We start from the raw sequence: 17,033 nt of genomic DNA, 5'->3' as shown, positions 1-17,033 counted from the left end.
ATAAAAATAATATATATTCCTGGCCTTTAAAAGCTGCTAGATAAAACAGTGGTTAGAATGCCAAGCCAGGGGTGAGGAATACCTGAGTTCAAATCTGCCTTCAGATACATACTGATTGTATGACCATGGCAAAGTCAATTACCCCTGTTTGTTTCCGTTTCTTCATCTAGAAAATGAGCTAGATGTAAAGTCAAATCCCTCCAGTGTCTTTGCCAAGAAAACTCCAAACTGGGTCACAAAGATTTGGACATTACTGAAGTGATAGAACAATAACGTTTTCTGAGATGAGGGACTTCTTAAAAAGCGATATTGAAATCAATACAGAATATTCCAAAATTGTTGGGAAAATAGCTAAATTCCCAGTGATTCTGACATTATTGAATAAGAACTCAGACCAGCAAGTAAAAATCTTCACGTTTCCTGGAGGGAGAAAAGAGAAAAGTCCTGAAGTCTCCATGCTAAGTATTCAGAAATAAGGGTCATAAATTCTTGGAGTGATGATCGTAGAGTGGGCCACTTCAGACTTCCTACAGGGGCTAGTTATCTTTGCTCTGTTCTACAGCATGGGCTGTAGCAGTAGATCTGATAAGTGTCATTGTGTAAGGATCTAAAGAGACATTGAATCCGTTTCCATCAAATGGAAATTCAGCAAAGTGTATGGTCTGATTATACGGGCTAGGGGTATGTGAGTCACTAATATTCAATTTGTTTTTGAAGACAGACATCCGTTATTGAGTCTGCTCACTTGATATTTACATCATTAACTCATTCACAAATATCATTAGGCTCCTTAGGGGAAGGAAGGAAGGATTGGGGTTGTGTATTTGACTCCCCAGTGCTTACCTAGTGCTCTGCATAGAAGATTTAGAAAATATATTTGGAAATTGAGTGGAATTTATCTAACTAACATTTAATAAAGACCCACTACGACACATTGCGCTAGACTCTTTCAATCACAAATATGAAAAATAAAATGCAAATATTAAATGTTATGGGTTGTTTTGTTTCAATTAGTGTCACCCCTTAAACAGCAGGGCCTATAGAGATAATCACTCCAAAGAGAGATAGGCAAAAGAGGGGATATTGTTTAGGAGGAGAAATGTTCACCTTCATGCTCACCTTTCACCTGTAGTCACAGGGCTGAAATCCTAACATCTGTTGATTTCAGCGTTGGCAGGATGGCTCATACCTGAGAAGCTACAAAGTGCTTTCTTCTGGGAAATATGGGCGGAGCCTTCTAAGCTATCTCATCCTGGGGCCCCCTGTTACAGAGATGAGGAATGCCAAAGGAGAGGGAACCCTTCTTCTAATCTCTCTCTCTCTCTCTCTCTCTCTCTCTCTTTCTCTCTCTCTCTCTCCTCTCTTCTCCTCTCTCTCTCCCCTACCCCACTCCATCTCCCTTCTTCTTTCTCAAACTTTTTCTTCTCTTTCTGCCTTTGACTTGTCTGTCTCTCTATCTCTGTTTGTATCTATCTTTGTCTTTCTCACACATACAAGAAATACTGAAATATTGGAAATTAAAATGAGTAAAAAAGATGTGAGAACAGATTGTAGTGAGTCTCATGGGCTATGAGCACCTTTCAGAATGACCACAAAGAAATGCAACTCTTTAAAGTATGGCAACACAGCCACTTACTGAAAATTGTTACAAGTCTTTTGAGGATTTTCTAAGTCTGTGAAACTGCTCACTTCAACTGAATACAAGGAGAAAAATCTGCCTTTCAAGTCCCCTTTCTGCAGAAGTCATGACTGATTTGTTGGACAAAAGAGAACACGTCAGTACTGAATGCATGTAGAAGCAGATACAGGAGCAGCGATCGGAAAAGAAGAGAAAGCATCATGATAATCGATCCTGAATAATAAGCAAGTTGTTAAGTCCTGAGTCTGTGAGGGGCTGAAGAACAGGTAGATCTCAGGAGATAATGGCTGTTTGCTTCATGTTCCTATAGAAATGCTTCCTTGCAAAAGAAAAAAAAAATCTGTAATCCCTGCCCTAATTTTTGTCTGTCCTTGACACTTGGGAGAATATGTGAATCAAGTCCATGTCAACGACAAGAATAACCCTGGAGGAACAAAAGGCTACTTATGGAGGTTTTAAAGGTGACTCTCAGTACTCTTCATATTGGAGGTGGCTGGGTTCCCACTCCCTTTAGCCTTCAGTCCACGTAGATCTTTTGCCTGGAGGCTTCAAGGACTCCTCTTCAGCGGCAGAAACCTGTGTATGCCTTAGTAGTGTCAGGAGTTGCATATGACAGTCTGAGGGAGCTGATTCTAGGAATGACAGACACTGAAGCAGAAATAAGTCCATGAGAGGTGACAAGGTCACAAAGTGAAGTCATACAGAGAGTGCCTGCAATCTTCCAGGTCTGTGGCCCCTTGCTCTCCTTAATTTATGGCTCCATGGTCAGGGCAGCACAGTCCTCTCTCAGATGACGGAATAATTCCTCCACTCACTTTGTCCTTGGATGTGGAAAGGATGTAAGCTCTGTCTCCAGGCACGATGGAGTTCACATGCAGACACAAGTTTCCAAGTACTACTGACCAAGTTATGACCATTCTCAAAGAAACCAGGAGTGAAAAAGGTTTATTTCCAAAATAGAAAAGAGATGGCTAAGTAAAAGCCAGAGCAAAACAAACCTTTTTTCCCTCAAATTAATGATGAATCTTCTTCCTTGCATCCTTAGTGATAGAAATTAGAAATGAATTTCTGTACAGTTAATAAAATGATAATAAATAATAGTAAATAATAAAGGTAGATGATAATAAGAAACACGATAAGAAAAATCATGTTTTGCTACCCATTGCACACTGATTAATGTGTAAATTCATAACCTATCATTCAAGACCATTCATAAGTGGAATCCCATCTATCTCTCTAGGCTAACCCTATATGAGATGTTTTCTCATAATTGAATTAGTCACTCAGCATCATTCTCATCTTCTCTTCCACCATCTCTATAGTTTTGGCCACACTCTCCCACTTGTCTTCCATACACTCTTTGCATCCACCTTTTTGCATCCACCTCCACCTGTAAGAAGGCATGGATCAACTCTAGTTTTGCCTTCACTGGGAACCCTTTCCTAATTCACCTCACTGTCTCTCATTTCTCATAACATTGCTTGTTTTTTTTCTTTTCCCATTGGAATTTTGCTCTTATCTCATGCTTTCTTATAGTAGTCTCTGCTATGAGCACCAATACTACACAATGCTACAAAATAATGGAATAAACACTTCTTGGGGTAAGAAATTATGTTGTTTTCTTTATATCTCCAGTGTTGGTCAAAAGAAGGCTTCACTGGGATACAGGTGATTGATAAGTATGTCTTCAAATGACTTGAATTAAACTGAATTCAAGAATAAGAATAGTAGATATCCTCTCTGACTCAAGAATTAGACCTTCTGCCTCTTGGTTTGTTTGAGTTTATTTTGATGCCATTCACTTTCAAAGATTCTTATAACTTTTTAAATGATCATTTTTAATGGACAGAACCAAAATTCTTTACTGTTGCATATCTATATCTGAGAATGTGCTATCTCTCCTTGAAGAAAACATTACCTAAGACTTAATAGCAGCTTGTCATGTAATATAACAGTCAATGTGTTTTTTTAATCTTTTCACTATATACTACATGTAGTAACTGAAAATTGTAATGAGAGCACAATGAAATAACAGATTTTCCCTGTGAGTCAGTCTCCTTTAACTACCATTACCTAAACTATAATAAAAATAAAACTTTTTCCAGCCTTTTACACCATATTTTTTTGTGACATGAGGTTTTTATTCCCCAAACACTATTCAAATAAATATGAAATATTTCACAATTGTGAAAAGTTACAGCCTAGAAGGTCACCAGAAAGTGTCTATTGTACCACACTGGGAGCAGAGTGCAGTCCAGTGTGAGCCACACCAGCATAAACGGTACCTGAGCAGGCCTTGGGGAGACTGAACCTCTCACACCTGTGGCAGTTTCCAGATTTCAGGGCCCCAAAACGCCGAGTACAAATTGGAAGGTCAGTGGAAAAAGCCTGTGGGACTAGTGCAGGAGAGTGGAGTGATGTGAACGCAGCCCCAGGGTGGTAGAGAGGGAAGGGGGCAGAGGGACCCGCAGCAGGGGCAGAGACAGCGACTCTTTTTGGAGTTGGAGTTTTTGGACAGCAACAGTTTTTGGAGCTGTAGGCCCAAAGATTGTGGAGGAATTGAGTGGCTGACAGCACACCCCAACACCTCCACTGGTAACAGAGATCTACCTTAAGAAAGAGCTCAAAAGTCAAGTAAAAGGCTGGGGAAATAAGCAAAAACTGGAAAAAGAATCAGACTATAGAATCTTACTTTGGTGACATGGAAGACCAAAACATACAAACAGAAGAAAATAATGTCAAAATTCCTCCATCCACAGCCTCTAAGAAAATATGAATTGGTCTCAGGCTATGGAAGAGCTCAAATGTCAAAGTTCCTCCATCCAAAGCCTCTAAGAAAATGTGAATTGGTCTCAGGCTATGGAAGAGCTCAAAAAGGATTTTAAAAATCAAGTAGGAGAAGTAGAGCAAAAATAGGGCAAAGAAATGAGAGTGATGCAAGAGAATCATGAAAAACTGTCAACTACTTGCTAAAGGAAATGAAAAAAATGCTGAAGAAAATAACACTTTACAAAATAGACTAACTCAAGTGGAAAAGAATCCAAAAAGCCAATGAGGAGACGAATGCTGTAAAAATCAGAATTGATCAGATGAAAAAGGAGATCTAAAAGTTCACTGAAGAAAATAAATCTTTAAAGGTTAGAATGGAGCAGATGGAAGCTAATGACTTTATGAAAAATCAAGAAATGATAAAACGAAACCACAGGAATGAAAACAATAGCAGACAATGTGAACTATCTCACTGGAAAAACAACTGACTTGGAAAATAGATCCAGGACAGAATACTTGAAAGCCATGATAAAAAAAAGAGCCTATATATCATCTTCCCTGAAATTTTCAAGGAAAACTGCCCTGATATTCTAGAACCAGAGGGTAAAATAAATATTGAAAGAATACACCAATCACCTCCTGAAAGAGATCTGAAAGGAAAAACTCCTAGGAATATTGTAGCCAAATTCCAGAGTTCCCTGGTCAAGGAGAAAATTTTGTAAGCAGTCAGAAAGAAACAATTCTAGTATTGTGGAAATACAATCAGGATAAGACAAGATCTAGCAGCTTCTATATTAAGGGATGTCATGGCTTGGAATATGATATTCCAGAACTCAAAGGAGCTAAGATTAAAACCAACAATCACCTACTCAGCAAAACTGAGTAATACCCTAGGGGAAAAAATGGTCATTCAAGGAAATAAAGAACTTTCAAGCATTCTTGATAAAAAGACCAGAGCTGAATGGAAAATTTGACTTTCAAACGCAAGAATCAAGAGATGCATGAAAAGATAAACAGGAAAGAAAAATCGTAAAGGACTTACTAAAGTTGAACTGTTTGCTTTCATATGTGGAAAGATAATATTTGTAAGTCTTGATATTTTTCTCAGTATTTGGGTAGTTGGAGGGATTGTATGTGTATAGACAAAAGGCACAGGGTGAGTTGAATAGGAAGGGATGATATCTAAAAAATAAAATTGAGGAGTGAGAGAAGAATATATTGAGAGGAGAAAGGGAGAAATGGAATGGGGCAAATTATCTCATAAAAGAGTCAAGAAAAAGCTTTTTTTTAAAAGAAGGTTAAAGGGGGAAAGTGAGAGGGAAAAAGTGAAGTTTATTCTCATCACATTTGGCTTAAGGTGGGAATAACATGCAAACTCAGTTTGGTATGAAAATCTATCTTACACTACAGGAAAGTAGAGGAGAAGAGGATAAGTGGGATGTGGGAGGATGATAGAACGGAAGACAAATGGGAGAAAGCAATTAGAAGTAAGTACTTTTGGGGAGGGACAAAGGAAAAAAGGAGAATGGAATAAATGGGGGACAGGTTAGGATGGAGGGAAATACAGTTGGTATTTCACAACATGACTTTTATGGAAGTCTTTTGCATAGCTGCACATGTATAACCTATATTGAATTGCTTGCCTTCTCAGGGGTATGGGTGGGGAGGGAGGGAGAGAGGGAGGGAGGGAGGGAGGGAGAGAGATTGGAACTCAAAGTTTTAAAAACCAGTGTTAAAAATTATTTTTGCATGCAATTGGAAAATAAGAAATACAGGTAATGGGGTATACAAATCTATCTTGCCCTACAAGAAAATAGAGGATATGAGGATAAGGGAAGGGAGGATTGTGATAGAAAGGAGGGCATATTGGGGGAAATTGAATGGCTTCCATTTGAACTGTCTTAGGAAGATTCTGAGGATCACCTGGCAAAATGAGGTACGAGCCTTTGAAGTTCTTGCTCAAGCTCAACTACCAAGCATTCAAACTATGCTTCAGAGTGCAATTCTGATGGTCTGGCCAGGTTGCTCAAATGCAAAATACATGCTTGCCAAAAAGACTATTTTATGGCGGACTTGCATGGGGCAGGCTATCACATGGTGGTCAGAAGAAATGATACAAGGACACTCTCAAGGTCTCTCACAAGAACTTTAGATTTGACTGTGCAACATGGAAGACACTTGCACAGGAGTGCTCAGCATGGTGTGCCCACATCAGAAAGGGTGCTGTGCTCTATGAGCAAAGCAGAATTGAGACATCACAAAGTAAACACAGGATGCAAAAATCTGGAGTATCCACCTCAAATATTCACATGAAGTATCTGTGCTCACCCAGTGGTAGAGCATTCTGAGGTTGTATTGGTCTGATCAGCCACAGTCGGACACAAGGAAGTTTCACTTTATCATGGTGATGTCATTTTGGTCCTCTTCAATAAGGAAGGACAACAACCAGAACCAGACCCAGAAGTGGGGATAAATACACTATTGGTGTAAATGTCTGCAGAGGCTCCAGACTGCCCCCCTTTATGTAAATAATTCTATTAATTCAACTACTATTTCTTATAATCAATTTGAATGACTCAGCCTCTTTCCCTGTTACCAGATTACCTCCTCTGATTGGGGAAGCCAAGAATATCCCAGTACAGAGGGATATTCATGTTTGGGAATGTATAGATTTCCCCATCCAGTGGAATTCCAGACCCTACAATTGGTGTAGTCGGGAGGGTACCGAAGATATTCCAAACAGAGGAGGGGATAGACCAAGGAGAATTCCTTGATGGACTTTAATTTCCATGTTGTTAAGTGTGTGTGGTTGCTGTGTTGGACACCTATGGGCCACAGTGTGAGTATGGGGATACCCTGAGTTTGCTAAAAGGCCTAGAGTTCCTTCTGATATAATTATTTTTCATTAGGTTTGGGAAAGAAAGGAAGAGTGGAATGGCAGATGTGGGTTGACTCTCATACCATTGAGGAAAGTCACTATCAAAGTCCTAGACTCAGAATTGAGATTAGGAATCTAGAAATGGAGGTGTAGTTAGAAAGAGAAATGTGGAATGCTACTGTTCTCATTTCTGGGGATTGAGCTGGCATGGCAGAGAAAAAAGGAGAGGTATATAGAAATGCTGGCTTGCTGGCTATCAGACTAAAGGGAGTTAAGAAGGCAGACAAAAAAGTAGCAAGTCATGTGATTATGAGAGAGGAATGGGACCCCAAGGTATGGGCTCCCAAAGAAGAGGAGGAATAGAGGATGCTATAGAAGAGAGAGAGAATTTATTTCTCTTTCTCTCCCTCTCTCCCTGGCTGACTGCTGCACCCTGAGTGTGTGGATCAGAGAGAGAGAAAAAGATAATATAGTCAGTGAAGGGATGATTATCTGAGATATGATTGGCATAAACCAGTAAGAGAAAGTAAGAAGGTTTGGATCAGGAAAAAAATAAAACAAAGAAAAACTTTTGCTGACAAATCTTTCTTTTCTTGATAATTAATGTGAACCACTATATGTTGTCAAAAAGATTCTTTCCCTTCCTCTACATTCCTGATCTGTGGCCATGTTCTTGAGTGTAGAAGAACAAATGATGAAAAAAGATTGGTGGGGATCTTTTTCCCTTAGAACTCATATCAGAATAGGAAAGAAGCAGTACGTTTATGGTTTTAAAGGGGTTTTAACCAAAGTCCACTAGAAGTATTCATATATAGAAGGAACAGCCAGAAAGTTTGAACATGTAGGAATGAGAGGAGCATGGGCAGAAGGAAGTAATCTATTTGCACTGAAAATGTTAACAGAGGATTGAAAAGTTTGGAAATTTTGGGGGAAAGGGAAAAAAGGATTACTGTCACTTTAAAGCTCCAGCAGTAAGCAACCTGCATTTGCATGATTATCAAGAGGAAGTTTTGGGACTTTGGCCGTAAAAGTTTTAAAGTAAAAAACACTTTGGAATAGAACTGGCATTTAACCCTTTCCTGGCTCACAACAAGAAAAAAAGATTTGTGTGAATTAGGAAACAACCAAAAACTAACAGAGTTTAACTGGAACATCTAGTTAGAATTTAGGGAGCCTTACAAACATAAGTACTGGTCAATTTAAAAATAACTTTTAAAATTGGTATGTGTGTTAAAATTGGAAGTTTGACCGTTAATTATATGAGACTCTTATTCATTAAAAAAAATCATATAAACTCGTTGCGTTCTTTCTGAGATTGGCAAACCTGATTTGAACTAAATTAAGACACTCTTCAGTATGATAACAGGGGTAGATTACATGTTAATATCAGATTGCAACTTTTATAATCACTGGCAGTGGCTTTAAATAGTGAAGCTCATAATGTGAAATGTTTGGAATAAACAGCATTTCTATAAAATAGAATGCTAAAGTATTAAAATCATAACCCCAGATTTTATGTAATAGTATTTCGAACGTAGAGCCAGGTGTAACTGAATTCATTCCACTCACATTTTAAGTCAAATGTGTCCCTAATAATTTGATGCTTAAGATGTCAGAATTTATTATATTATTTGGCATTAAGAGAAACTGAGAAATTGCATGGATCTGAAATTTGCCAACTGGGAGACTTTAAGAAAGTTACCTCAATTTACTTCACGAGTGTAAAGTTCCTCATACAATGCCTGGCAGAGGGCAGACGCTACAAATGTTAACTGTCATTATTAGTTTCTAAATGAGATATGATCAGTACACAATGCCAAAGGTGATTAGGTGCCTCGTTTTCTGTGTAAGGTAATTTGGAAAGGCATTCAATCGCGTTAGAGCCACCTGATTGATAGTGGACTTCTTTCAAGTTTCAAAGACACAATACTGTGCAAATTGGTAAACTTTTGTATCAGAATTTTTTTTTTTTTAGAGTATGAACTGAAAGAAACTAAAAGTGAAAATATTGTTTAAAATCAGTTGTGTTATTTGATTAGCCATGCTAAACCTGCCTTATAAGGTTTTATAAATGCAATTCAGGGTCTGAATATTACCTTTGCGTGTAATTAAGAGGGGATTAGAAGCACAACAATTTGGCTCTCACTTATGAAAGTTCTAAGATTATGAAATAAGCTAGTGGGGTTATCATAATGTTAATACCTAAAATTGGTGATGTAAAAGGAGAGAGTGAGGCAAAAGCTTCAACTGGATTGTTCTGTCTATTCAGCAAAGCCCACCTTGTTGTAACGGGGTGGGGAACTGTAGCAAGGTTAGCCTCTTCCATCTTTCATGAAGTAGGGGAGTGTCAAATAGCACAGCCCCGAGTAGCCCTAAGTGTATATGGGGTGGGCAGGCAAGGGCATCAGGCTCAGCCCCTTCTCTGTGGTCCCTGTCAATTCTTATCTTGTAAACTTGCCAGGTTCCTGGAAACCATCTATATAGGCAGTCATCAGCCCTGGAAAAAGAGCTTGTTTGAGCTATGGAGTTCCTAAAAAATTTAAACTTGAGAAGAAAAAAAAGTGAAAGATATGAAGTAAAATCTGTTATGTGTGTGAGTACTGGTAAACTTTTATGCTTATTGAAACGGTATCTAACCCTAAACTGAGATTAGTGAAATCTGTTGTTTGTTTGAAGTAGAAACTCTTGGAATTGCAATTGGTTTTATTCTGAGGTTTGATTTCAGTTATACTTGGCCGATAGATCATTGTCAGTAATCCACCAGTGGAAAGACATGACACAAGCATTCATACAGGGAATGTAATCCTGACCTGTTCCAGGTGAAGGTTTGTATCTGGTTATCATGAACCTTGGCATTAGTCTAAAGTAGGATCCTCCTGACTTAGTTTCCTCATTATGTTCAATGAAGAATTTTTCTCACCTGAGTGTGACTGCAAAGTGGAATTGTTACTGCATGGTTGGTTGTCAAACTGTGACTCTTACCTGAAATGAAAGAGAGCTAACGATGCTTATCCAACCATATATTTGTTGAGTTATTAAGACCCGTTTTGATGTTACAGTCACGTCCTTGCTTTTTTTTATAGCAAATTTCTATAATCAGAGCAAGTCATCAGTAAAAGGTATGAGCACAACACAAGTATGTAAGATCATATTATTTTCAGTCTAAACGTGTAGTCATGTAATTTGTGGGGGTGGAAGTCAGAAACCTCTTCTGTTTTAAGGAACAGAAGTTTGGAATTATCAGTAATCTTAGTGAAAATACTGTTTGTGTAATATCTATTCCGTTTGAATATGGATAACAGCTGAACATTACGCTGTTGTTATAGACTGTTGTATACATATATGTATATATGTTACATATATACATATATGGGCATTAATTACTTAAATATCCTCCCAAGTCTTTTATTATAATTGGAGGGAAGTCAGCCTCTTATAAGTAAATTCCTTTGTGTAAGCATGGAACCTAGGGGTGGAAAGCCTCTACCTGCAAGTGGCCTGTTACTTTTGTTCTCATGTATAGGATTGAATCCTCCGTACCACCTGAATCTCCTAAAGAAATTGGAATCAGAGTATAAAATTTTCAGAAAGTAACAAGATCAGACATTCCTGTACGTCAAATGTAGATTATTCTAATGGGACATGTGAAGACTTAAATTTTCTAAAGTTCCAAGCAAACTATGGGTTTCTAAGTTTGCCTTTACCTTCTTAGCTTTATTATTGATCAGATCAGAACGTTCAGTTTCCAGCTGATTTTGACCACATAAATTAGTTAATGAAGATGTAAAATTTGAGCGGGCACACTAGCTTGTATTGAGATCTCTTTTGTAAAAGAGTTTAGCAGGAACATCAAAGGAGCCTCTACAACCTGAAACTAGAAAAAAAATTCTACTAAAGATCACCAGCTGAGGACAAGACATTTTCCAGATTGTCCCAACAAAAACATTTCTCCAGATATCAGACTAATACATGGGCTGTCTGACTTCCAAGATGAAATTTGCTGTAAACACTGGATGTGGGTTGATGCTCATTATTGTACTACCACTAAAATTAGTCTATGGCTTTGAATACTCTTTCTATGGCTTGTGTGGTGATAGGTCAAGCCTGTTATCCTTACATGAACTTTTCAGGAAAAATTAGGACAAGCCATTCACTGACAAAAAGGGGTAAACTGAGAAAATCTGACCCTAATTTTTAGTTGATTCTATGCTGTATCACCACCATTATATTGCTAAATTGCCAAAGTTGTATTTATTTGTTTCTGAACATAGTTCTGAACATGGTCTGTAATGAATTAAGTTCAGAAATTCAACTGTCACCAAATCACCAAATGGTATTGGTCCTTTCTTCACCTCCCTAGGGATGGGACGAAAGAAAATTGCAACAATTGTGGTAGTTTTCTTATTGGCTATGTTGTTTCCCTACCTGTACATGTGTTGCTTGTGTGGTTTCTGTATGTTAATGGAACCACCCTTTCTGGCTATATCCCAAAATGCCCTAACCTCCCCAGTATTGAGCCACTTCAGGGACCTTGCTGAAGATATTCAGGAAAAAAGTATGGGTGGCTTTCAGGAGTGCATTGTAGGGTCACTATTGGGGAAAATCCATAAAACATAGTAAGAAGTGAAAGCCATAACTTAAACTCTCTGAAAGGTGGAAGCGCAGACATGGTGATCTGTTGAAATCACAATTGAGACACTGAACAGCCATAACACAAATACAATGACCAGCACACAACTATGCATTTATGCATTTACCCAACAACATTGGCTTGATGCCCAAGCTCAGAAATAAGCTCATTAATAAGCAGAAACCCCAACCTAGCCACCAATCAGTAGTGATGTACTCTCTAATTCCTTCTCCCTTTGTTTTCCATAATTATCACTCGGCTTTCCTGGGGTCTTTTGTTAGGATTAATCCAACACGGAGACTACCCACCTCAAACTGGCCACTAATGTAAGTAGTCTAATTAATTAAACTTCTATCTATAACCAGTCTAGAGCTCCTGGACTCTTATTTCAGTACCAAATTAACTCCTCTGTTTGGGGAAACCGAGAGTATCCCAATGCACAGGGATATCAGCTCTTGGAAAGGGACAGAGTTCTCCAGCCAGGGAAATTTCAGACCTTACAAAGTTCTATGACACTATTCACACTCTAGTATATGGAACCAGGTGTATGAAATTTTGTATGGAAAAATGAATTGTGTGCAACTTTTTCTTATGAAGATAATCTCCCTATCTTATTCCCAGGGACAGACATTCACTAAACTCAGGTATCAGGTGTTACTCCCATTGAGGTACTGACTGCTGATGGTTTTCTTAAAGCATTCATTTAAGGTAGATTCAAGGATTCAACAAACCTAAGAATGGAACTCAAAAAGCATGTTCAGAGTTTCCAAACTAAAAGGTTTCTCCTCAAACAGTAAAGACTCACTGATCACAGGAGAACCAGACACAAGTGTTATCAACACTGTGAAATTATTGCAATAAATTGGTTTAACAAATAAAATTTATCAGGCCTTCTAAAAATCACACAAAAGATTTTTATTGAAACATTTACACGAAAGATTTTGACTTAAGCATTCCTTTCTTAAAGTATTTCCTTTTCTTAAAAACAACTTAAAATGTAGCCTGATATAGAAAGGCAATCATTAGACCCGGATGGAGTAAATTATTTGGAAGCCTATAAATGTACAGATCTCTTATTTAACCTTACAGCAAAATAAATTCTTAACATTGAAATTTATCAAAACTAAGGTGGTATAAAATGTCTTTAAGTATCATGACTATATCCCCAAGTTCCATAAAAAGAAAATAAATTTCTAATTACCATTCCTTCTAGTAAAAACAGTGTTTGCAATGGGAAAGAGATTCAGTTTTTCTAAGTGAAGCAATTCCAAAAAATATGCCAAATTAAATTAGCCTTATCACAATAATAAGCCTTTAAAAAATGTATTCAACATCCTTTTCTTCCTTTTATTCTATATTCTATATTTATTCTATATTCTCCTAGAGCACAAAATCATCCTGATATAAAATGTATCACTAGAAATCAAGAAAATAGAATACATTCTGGAATCCCACATAGCACATATGCAATTGTTCACTTAAACTCCTAGAAAAACAACACTGGCCAATTGCCAGCTCTGTTGTCCAGAGCTAAGGTCCAGAAAGCAAACTGTGCCCTGAACTTGGCATAGGAACAATCCTTTTTGCTCACCCTCTGGATGATCTCAGGCACAGCAAAATGCCCGAATTGGGATTATTATATTGCTTTGACCAATACAAGGTGTTCTCTGAGCTCAGACAAGTACCTGTTGTATCCATGTTCTGGTCACAAACCACACTATGAATCCAATTTGTCACTTTGCTCCTGTTACCCTTCATTGTCAAGACTCGATCTCACTGCACAGTCATTGGAATAAATATAGAGGTTTAACTACACTGAAGAGGATCTTCCCACTTGAGTTAGGGCCATGGCTCATATGTAGATCACATCCTTGCTTGCAAGCCATTTCCTTCACTTTAAATTAAGCTTCTGTTTGATTCCTGACTTTCCTGTCTCTAGCCTATTCTGTTTGGTTCTTGCTATGCACAGGTTAAAGGCCAATTCTTTCTGGTTGACATTAATTGGTATCAAAAGTGGAATTGGACATGGAATCAGGCCATTAGACTCTCTGGTACCAGTGGAAATGGACTAGGCACCACCAGAGATTTATTTCTCTGGAGACCAAGCCACCCCACCACCCCATCCTGATGTAGTGAGTCCTCTGCCTTGTCCCAGCTCCAATCGTCCAAGCTCCCACTGTCATTGTGTTTGGTGTTCTTTGTAAGGAAAACTCAAGGGCCCCTTCAGGGAACTGGTTCATCTTGAATCACTCTAGTAAGGATATCCTTTCTTAAAACACACATCCCTCTTAATTGGTCTCCCTGTGTGCCTCTGCTATTTTTAAACTGCATGGCTCTATAAAGGTGAAACTGAACATCTCAGTAACTGTGTGTATCTGTAAAAGTAGAATTGTAATTGCACATGTTGTTAGAATGATTTGTGCATCTGCCTTGTTATTAGGTCTCTGTCTCTGTAAAATGTAAAATGTCTGTGTGCAGTGCCAATGCGATATCCACAGTGCTTACTTGGTCATGAATATTCCATGACAATTCTGAATTGGGAAATACCACAGACTATCCATATGGAAGGAAGAACCAAAACATTTTTTAGACACCAGAAAGCCAAATCCATCACAGCAACAAAAATCTATACAGAATATCAGTTCAGAGAACAACACCATCCCCAAGTCTTCCCCTTGCTAGACCTCCCACAAACCAGCTCCATTAAACAAATCACAAGGAGATTCCCTTTAACAAAATCACAAACAAGCCCTTTCACTCACACTAGCCAGCAGCCTTCATCCTTCCTGGCTCTGATTGCTGTCAAGACTAAATTCCTCTCAGCTCTGCTCTAGCTCTGCCTCTTCCTGCTCCACCCTTCCTATTCCACTCCTTCAGCAAACTTCGCCCTCCACAGGCTCCCTATGACTCAGATTCATTTGATCCTGTTTGCCTCAGTCCTTCAACTGTAAAATGAGCTGGAGAAGGAAATGGCTAAGTATTCCAGTATCTTTGCCAAAACAAGACAAAACAAACCCAAACCCAAAATGGAGTCATGGAGAGTCAGATATGACTGAAATGTCTCAACAGCAACACAACTGTGGATATACTCCAAAGTTTACCTGGGCCAACTTCTATTCCCTTTCTAGATCCTCTCTTCATGATCTCATCAGCTCCTGTGGGTTTAATTATTATCACTATATACAAATGAGTCCCAGATCTAGATACACACCCATAGATTTGCTATTAGACATTTCGTCCTGGATATTTCATAGGCATCTCAAAGTCAAATACTGAAGCTGAAGTTTAAATACTTTGGCTACATAACAAAAAGATAAGACTCATTGGAAAAGATTCTGATGTTGGGAAAGATTGAAGGCAAAAGAAAAAGAAGATGAGATGGATAGATCTTGTGGAAATGATGAATGCAGACTTCAAGAGATAATGGAAGCATGATATTGTACATGAAGTCATGAAGAGTTAGGCATACCTCAAGGCCTGAATGCCAACAACAACATCAACATGTCCAAAACAGAACTCTTTATCTTTTCCCCACAACCCACCCCATCTTGTGAGCTTTGTTGTCCTGATAAAAAGACCTTCCAGTGACCCAGGTGCACAAGCTTGTGCATCCCTTACGACCCATACCCAATTAGTTGCCAATCTCATAGATTGTTCTTACGTAACATCTCTCTGCACTTCTGTCCTCATACACCCATGATCCCAACTCAGAACCTTCATACCTCTCACTTACCTTTCTGAAAACCTCTAAATTGATTCCCCTGTTTCAAGTCTCTCTTCTCTCCAAACTATCCTACACATAGTGGCCAAAGTGATTTTTCCAAAACTCAGATTGGACCATATTACTCTTCTGTTCAGTAAATTTCAGTTGGTCTATATTTATTACCTGTAGGATCACATAGAAACTCCTTTGTTTAGTTCATAAAGTCCTTCATACAGCCTCCAATCTACTCTCTAGGCTTAGTAGATGTGCCCCAAACTGCATACCCCAGAGTAGACATGTTAAACTCACAGGATCACCACACAACTCTAAAATCAGTTGAAAATATAATTGGGAAATGTTTAACAAAATGAATAAAAATATCATACAACATAGATCATTTTCTTGCTTTAGAATAGTTTATGTTCTAATGAGGAAAGACCATACATAAAATAACTGGAAAGGAAAGAGGGCTAATTTCTCGGGGGCGAGGATTGGAGTCAGTGGATGGAAATTAAAGCAGAGGATTGGTTCCAACAAAATACAGGAAAAGCTCATCTATAAAGGAAAAACCTAGGGTCACTCCAGGACAGAATCCAAATTTCTGATGGGAAGTAGATTGGGATTATGGCTAAAAATATGAAGTAGTTTGATGGTAAGATTGGTTGATGAAAGTCACAGGTCATGAAAGAACTTATATCCTATGACTGCCCAACTAGATAATATCCATTATGTGGGTATGCTGACCTAGAACTAACCTAAAAGAAAGAGAAAGATTTTAAAAGGTGCATATGTGGGTGGAGGAAATTTGAATGTTCCAAGGTAAGAGGGTATAATGTGGGATCAGGGAACCTATAGTCTATATCAGAATTGCATGTGTGAAAAGGGGTTGTCCATTATTCTCCATCTTCAGCCTTTACTTTAGTTCAGGACCTTATCACCTTCTTATCGAGACTATTACAATAACCTCATTGATTTCCCTGCTTTTAGTCTTTCTTTTTTCCAGTACATCCCTCACACAAACATCAAAATCATCTACCTAATCTTGAGTGGCTTTCTATTGCCTCTACAGCAGCCACACCCCAGTAAAACCATCTAAACTATGGTTAAACAAGGTTAAGTAACTGACAGACCTCAAACCTGTTGGTAAGTTAGAGAGATATCTGCCCCAAGCATGTGATGGAATCCCCCAATGGAATGGGTGGATGAGAATAATTTATTCAAATGGCTTTGAAGGCAGATGAAGCAGGCACTCTAGAGCAGGTAGAGATTGGTCAGACATCAAAGATACCACGGTCAAACTGGACCATCAACACTTTTTTTTTTATTTGCCACTGAACTTTGATGACTTTGGAAAAGAGAGTGAGGCTGAGGACTTTGTGTAATTCTTCCTCACTTTAATCCAATTTATGTATGT

General features: G+C 38.3%; 1 protein-coding gene across 1 annotated transcript in view; it reads right to left on the bottom strand.

Moving 5' to 3' along the window:
* Positions 1-17,033, bottom strand: part of LOC140503288 (uncharacterized) — a 256,515-nt gene that overhangs the window by 16,809 nt on the left and 222,673 nt on the right.

The sequence above is a fragment of the Notamacropus eugenii genome, chromosome 5 (genome assembly GCF_028372415.1).
Source record: "Notamacropus eugenii isolate mMacEug1 chromosome 5, mMacEug1.pri_v2, whole genome shotgun sequence".
In the NCBI taxonomy this organism is placed as follows: Eukaryota; Metazoa; Chordata; class Mammalia; order Diprotodontia; family Macropodidae; genus Notamacropus; species Notamacropus eugenii.
This window is presented reverse-complemented; position numbering and strand designations above follow the sequence as displayed.